We start from the raw sequence: 7,660 nt of genomic DNA, 5'->3' as shown, positions 1-7,660 counted from the left end.
TGGACACAGAAATGAAGTGATAAAGGCACTAGACTCGCACGTGCATCGAACGACAAGACTGATTTCGCGCATCGCCTTCAGACAACACGGCATCAAAGAAACTAATCTACTCAGACAGGCACAGGCTTTAGTGATAAGCAGAATCGTCTACGCTACCCATTCCTGCAACTAAAAATTGATGAACGTACTAACATTTACTGCATGATCAAGAGAGCCTACAAGTAGGCTCTACTCCTCTTAATTACCCCCGCAAACGAAAAGTTTGAGGCTCTACCTAGGAATATACACTACTCTTGACGAGTTCTAGAAGCCCCAAAAAATTGCCCAACTGGAGAGACTTTCGCAGTCCCCAACGGGGCAACACATTCTCCAATCACTCGGGATTACATGCAACACCCGATTCGGACCAAAGCGGGACATTAACATAGAGCTCAGAAAACACATACACGTCCCACCATTACCCATGAACACCCACACTCTGCACAACCAAAAAGCGCAGAAAGGAAACAGCCAGAGCCTTACAAAAGCACTTTGCAAATTCTAAAGACATGGCCTATTTAGACGCGGCCGAGTATTGCGATCGAGACGCCATGGTAGTAGCTGTACTTGATCAACAAAATCAGTCCATCGCTGCAAGCTCAGTCATTACAACCTCGCCGGAGGTTGGGGAGGAAGTCGCAATCGCCTTGGCCTACGCCTCATCCACAGCCAAATTCATAGTCAGCGACTCAAAGAGAGCCATACGAAACTTCGCGAAAAAGCGAATGTCGCCCGAAGCCTTCAAAATTTTAGCCCATGGTACCCGAAAGCCGGCGCAGATGGACACAACTCGTTTGGGCACCGGCGCACTCCGGTCTCCCGGGAAACAAAGCAGCTCACAGTGCGGCCCGAGAACTGGCCATCCGCGGCCGCACGACAACCTGTCACGATCCCTTCGTCGTACCCCTTCGTCGTTCAGGCAGGGACCGGATGGTGTCTTACAAGGAAATTACTACTGACAGGACAGGGCAGGGGGCATTACCCCGCCGCTCACAAAAACTTGAATAAGGAGCAATCAGTTGCTTGGGGCCTTTTGCAAACGTCACGCCTATGACTTCATTCGCACTTGTAATTAGCTGAAATAAAACGGCGGCATCAAAGCCTGCAATCCGTCTGTATACCACGGGGCTTACAGCGTTAATTTGCATGCGTTCCACCCACAATGGTTGTGGCGCTGCGTACTGCATCTTCTCTTTCTGACAGTATCCGGGGCCGTTTGCGGCTTGGCAAAACCTATAGCTTATTTGCTGCAATTAGGAGAACAGTCATCAAGCACTTCCAGAAGGAGCGAAATGGCACGAGGGTCGCACGGCTGTCTCATTATTGTTCCTGCGCTCTTTTCTCGCGTCGCTGTAGATGTGGCTTAATTGACTGGCACAAACATGGAAGGTATGAATTAGTGCGTCTCAAGAGCACGTGTCTTGCACATCTGAGAGCCGTTGGTCACGACCAGCACATTCTGCCTGCCACAACAAAACGAGACAGGATGTGGAAGCTGCTTGAGGACCGCGTTGCACAAGGCCTGGCCATAAAATGCGGCGTGAGGTTTCAGCGGTTCCTTACGGATTATCATACATGAAGGACTGAGCGTGCACCAGAGTTTCTTGATAGAGGACTAAGTTGACTCCTTGCGGTAAGTTCCAGAACCTTGTGTTTTTGTAATCCATTTAATTTTAGTATTCACCCGGGGCTCGAGGTCGTTAGACAGGGGGGTAGACAGGGGGGTGTCGGGTAATTGTTCAACAAAAACATTTAAATAAAAATTTGCAAAAACACGAAAAAGTCCAGACCACTGCCTATGAAATTATATTTTCATTTTTCTAGCAACCAGTGTCAGCTAGGTATTGAAACTTGACACACCAGTCAATGGAGGTCTGGAGCTGATAAGAAGCATCGAAAAACGAAGGGCGACAAAGAAAGGATTTTTATTTTTATGTCAATTTGGAAGAATAAAGACACAAAGGACTAGGACAAACAACCCCTCTCTTTCGATTAGAAAAAAAAAAAAACAGGAACAAGCAGCAGCGAGGTGAACTAGATAAGCAATGGACAGTGAAGTGGCAAAGAAAAAGGATGGCGGCAGAGAAGATATATTTCTTTTGCACCCAAGGGCGCTCATCATACAGTAAAAATGGACGTCTCATCTACAGAGGTCGCTCAAGATTGACCGGCACTCTTATTCCCGTAGAGACAGACAGACAGACAAATAACTTTATTATGTTCCTGAGAAACACCGCCCTTAGAGCAGCACCGCGGGCCGCTCCCACGTGGGGACGGGGAGGCCTAGCCAGCCCAATAATTCCAGTAGAGAGGAAATTTAAAAAAAAAGGGGGGGGGGGGGGGGGGGCGTGGGGGTCTAGAAACTGTGCCATTTTTCAAAATATTTCCCGCGCGTGTTTAGGCAATTTTGCCAACGTTTTGGCAACTCTTTTGTTCCATCAGAGTAGAAAGATCTGCAGGCTGCAAGACTCCAGCCGAGCAAATGTTCCCGCGTGGTTCACTTATCACGAGCTGTCATGCTGCGCCGAACCGCTCTCCGTGGCATTGTTTGTTCCCCCACGGCCGAACTGGAAGCGCGCGCTCTCTTTCTCTTCTTACGGCCTTTGCAATCGGGGCAATCGCCACCTTCCCCCGCAATTCGCGGGGGGCGCTGTCACCTCACCCTTAGGCTACCCCACAGCTACCCTTTGTCGCTTGCAGTTGCACAAAGCGTGTCTGACAGTGTATCTCAACGCTGTCGCAACTTGCGGTCGAGATTTTTATAACCTTTGACACCTGATCCTTACGTTTAGAGACCCTCAGCCACTATCTAATGAGTTTCTGATGAGCCCAAAACGGTAAATATTTGACGCACATCTCCGAGATATTCGGGAGCAAAAGGTAGTAAGTAGAGACAGCGAATGCAATTGCGGAAAAACTATACTCGTATTTACCTGCAGGACTTCTGTTGCAACTTAAGAACAGGAGGATACGGACCCCTTCTACGTGGAGGAACTTTAAATGATAAATAATTCCTACACTCTCCTGAAATGTAAGCAAGCCCAATCTATCTATTGCCGTGGTCTGCATCATCATTTCATAGGCCACACATGAAGTTGGTCAGCTGCTCTAGACGAGGGTGTAGTAGTCAGTACAATTTTCGCACGGTGCATATTACAGCTTTAAGTGCTTCCTCGAGGGCTTGTGCACATATCCAGCTGATTTTCTTTTTCTGTCCGTGACCGTCTTTGCATGGTTAATCAGAAGTATTCTGATGAACTGTCGCCAAAACAACAATTTACGAAGCTCGAACACCAGCGCAAAGCAGCTCGCAGGGACTCTCCGAGTGGCGTGAAGTGGGGTGAGGTGGTTGCGCCCCTGGGGGCAAGCATGTGAACTACATACGGAGAAAAAATGCCATTGACTCCCGGGCGATTGCAAAGGCCGTAAGAAGAGGAAGAGAGCGCGAGCTTCCAGTCCGGCCGTGGCTCCCCATACTGTGTGTGTCCTCAGGATTTTAGTTGGTTTAACATTCTACTTCACCACAAATTTGATATTGTACATACATCCACTCCACAGCTGCAGGAACGTTGCTTGGCGGCATGGTAGCCGGGACTGTTTCGAATGCATCTAATACGTTATTCCATGCCAGAATATACCCCTGAAGTAACAATATGTCCTCCGCAAGTTTCATAGTACCACACTTTTTCAGCCCTAGTCAACCTTGAACGACTCTTGTACAGCGTTTGACGAAGTGTTGGGAATAACCAATCGTGTGAAACAAACATAGATAAAACGAATTTGCGTTTAATACACGTTTTTACCGAGATTGGGAAGGTCGTACTTGTAACTCCGATCACGATACTTGACACTTGGAACGAAGAGGATAAGGATAATGCAGATAATGGGAAGAACAGAAAACAATAGGACTGAGAAGACGATTTCCCAACTGGCAGAAGGCGTTTGCTGCCACTGGGAAATCGTCTTGTCTGTCCTTGTGTTTTGTGTTCTTTCTATTATTTATAATATGACACTTGATACTTTGTTGGGGCCTTCGCACATGCATCGTATTGTTATCATCTATCGTTATCGGAGGTATCGGAACGATCTACTCAAACTCTCTATTTACTCGGCGACAACGTAAACCGTGAAGGTGGGACGCAGAACCGAGTGAACAAAGCAGGTGATGCACCTCGCTCCCTTTGGCTGCTTTAGACGATCATGTGACCATAGCGTCAGGCAATGGCGCTCTCGACGGAAGTCACGGTACGAGTCTCGGAGCGCCAAGCGATTGCAACAAGAGTTATCCGCTCAAAAACGCGATTTATACGTAGGATTATATTTTCATGCATGATGAATACTGGCACAAATGCTTTCTTTTTAGACTCTTAAGCTGCTGCCATGTACGTTTAAAGTTAAATTAACGCTCCACTTATTTTTGGAACAAGGCACATTTTTTATGTTGATCGGGGATTAAATATATGTATATGTAACGCCAAATCTCTTTTCAATATTATCCTTTTTTTTTTAATCTGGAAGCAGTAGGCATTTGTGAATTAGTCACTCCACTGACAAGCCGTTCCACCTTCCCTGTTCAACTTATGCGCCCATCTGCTCCAGTTCAAGCTTTCAGGAAGTCTGTTTCTTTAAATTCATCGTTTACAATTATCAATTATTTGATAATTGATCTGTACAAACTGTACAAACATTGTTTGATCTGTACAAACTACGAAACATGTGGAACACGGTTCCTCCTGATTAACCCTCTTATCGCCAAAACGTTTTTTCTAATGTATATTTTTTTGTTTTTAACCAGAACTTAATTGGGACGAGATTAAGACGGTCACTGAGAGCGTAAGGAACGCGGGGTGGGGTGAGTTCCGAACACATCGTTTCGCGTCCAATGAGATTGTCGCACCAGCCGATAAGAAGACCCAAGAGCCACTCACGATAAAAGAAGCGTGAACATAATAAGCTGCACCCTCAGTCACTATAGTGGCGTGCCCGATTCGCAAAATATAAAGACTCGGAGGACATCTGTATAAAAAAAAATTTACACAAAAATCGTATTTATTGTTTCGATTAAAATACCAAAAACGCGAACAACACGTGGAATAGCTTCGAGCGCATATATGGCCTGCCCAGAACTCACATGTGCCAAATTTTAAACAGAGGTCCACGTTCTGGCGAAACTATTCAACGAGCAAGATGAAAACCTCACTACCGCCGCTTCATGTCTGGATCCTGGTTCAGTATGCTGCTCTCGTTCTGGGTGGGAAGCAGTGCAGTGTGTACCACCCCACCTTCCATGTGGACTGGCCAAAGGTGAGTCAAAAATTCCTCGTCGTCCATCCTATTACTGATTACACGAAAAAGATGTCGCCTCTACATGCTCCTTTTCACTTTTCCGACCGCCAGCCGACGCAACGATCCGCTACAGTCAATCAAAAAACGTCGAAAGTGCGACGCCACTGCGCTCGATGTCGTTGTCGGTGCGCTATCACCGGCTGAATCAATCAAGCACAAAAAAGAAAAAAAGATTTAACAGCGATCTTTACCTTCAAAGTCCTACAGACCCCTTTCGAAATTCACGTGCTGATTATTAGTAAGTTGGAACCAGTGCACAATGGCGGAACAACTGCATCGAGGAACGTGCAAGTCATTCTAGAAGATAGTGATCGTCGGAGTGCGACCAACACTAGGAGCCGACGAGCCAGTCAAACAGCATCGAAAGTGCAACGTCATTGCTCTCATCACATTTTTCTGTGGGTGTTTTTTCCAGTGTGCCATGACGTTTACGTTTTAGTACGCCATTGTGCAGGGATTCCACAGTTGCCAGCAGGATGCAGTATTTTGAAAGGGGTCTATAATTCTTGACAAGCATTACAGGGAATTGGTGAGGGCATTGGCGTGCCACTTGACTTGTATTTTCCCGCTTAATTTTGGTGGGGAAACTGAGCGGTTTTGTAGACCACGTGACGCCGATTTTCCTCGGCTAAATTTAGCGGGGAAACTGGATCGGCTGTGGGTCACGAGGCCCTAATTGTTTTTGCTAAATTTAGCGGGTAACTGAAATGACGCATTTCTCACGTGTCGTCAATTTCCCACTAAATTTCAGCGGGGAAAACTCGTTTGAGGTTTTGGCCACACGACGGGAATTTTCCCGCTATAGCGGGCAAATTGAGTTGACGCATATAGGTCACGTGTGCCGTACATTTCCTCAAGGTATATAGGATCGCGTGACGTCAGGTGACGCCACGCGACGCCACTTTCCTCAACGTTACTGGATCGGCTAAGTTGACAAGCTCCGGGAAAAAGGTGACGCGTCGCCATTCACTGTCAAGTAGCGCGCTGTTGTTGCAGCCTGCCCGACTCGCTCACTGTGACGTTTCGGCAACCCACGCCTTGAAGCACATTTTTTTGAGTGTGTGGGTTCACAAAGTGTATTACCAACGACTGTTGGCAGTGTGATAATGACCTGATTGAGACAACATTTCTTGGTACTTCTGACTTCTAGTGACCTGTGTTTTTGTCAGAAGTTCAAGCATAATCTGCTGCATACTTTCCACAGCCGCAATAGAAAGGAATACAATTTGAAGACGTCTTCGTTATTTGAAGGAGGCGGGATGTTTTTGTTTTTGTATTCTGCTACATCGAGGCCTACTAGAACATCTGAGGTGGTGAAAACGGCCGAATTATTCCTCGCGTGTGCTCTTTACGTGTGTGACAACCTCGGTGCCTTGCATGTGCGTGCAATTTCAGAGATGCTTGACTAAGGGGTAATCATTTCAAGAAATCACTTCCCATAAGCTATTACTTTCTAGCGTCAGAAATTGCAAAATTTCAGGCACAATTACAATTACTTTTACAAAACTTTGCGGCGCCAACGGAACCTCTGAAGGCCTCAGCGCTCGCTCAAGCAGCACTCACACAAAGACCCGCACTTACACACACGCACGACATCAATAGCGTCGCATTGTTTGTTGTTTTGTTGCTTACACTACAGGCTGAGAGACAATCCTTTTTGGAGCCTACCTTAACGGAGCCGTGTAGCTCCGTCTGCGGTGCGAGCAGAAAAAAATACCGCAAACATGCCAAAATATTGACAGAAAAAAAAAAATTGAGTTTCAGTTTTCAGCCGAAGTTGGGAATTTCAAATGTCTATGAAGCTATTTTTTTCTTTCTTTTTTGCCAGATTTTTACGTCCCTCTCCCAGTACTGTCGCATATTTGTATCTTTGTATTATTTTCAAGTTTATTTCCTGTTGGTTTTACTTCGGATATTATTTGCATAACCGTTTTAGAGGCTGACCTCGCACCCGTGAATATTGTCACCAATGATTCGGGAGCCCCGATTCGGACTTGTGTATTTCTGAGTCATTATAATTTCAACTCAATGTAAATAATTTACAATACCATGATGTTTGTTTGTGAATTCGGTCGTATTAGCGCGTGTGGACTTTAGTTTTATATTAATACTTGCAAAAATATTCACGTAAGACTAATTGTTGCAGTTTTATTGGCCTGGCTAACAAAAGTCTGTCAGCCGAATTGTTTCCTTACCGATCTGGCGTCTTACAGCATATGAACTAATTTATTATTATTTATTAAAAACATAAGAACGCAGTACTTCATTGCCGCAA

Source organism: Ixodes scapularis, unplaced genomic scaffold (assembly GCF_016920785.2).
Source record: "Ixodes scapularis isolate PalLabHiFi unplaced genomic scaffold, ASM1692078v2 PGA_scaffold1__304_contigs__length_218370807, whole genome shotgun sequence".
Taxonomy (NCBI): domain Eukaryota; kingdom Metazoa; phylum Arthropoda; class Arachnida; order Ixodida; family Ixodidae; genus Ixodes; species Ixodes scapularis.
Note: the sequence above shows the minus strand (reverse complement) of the source record.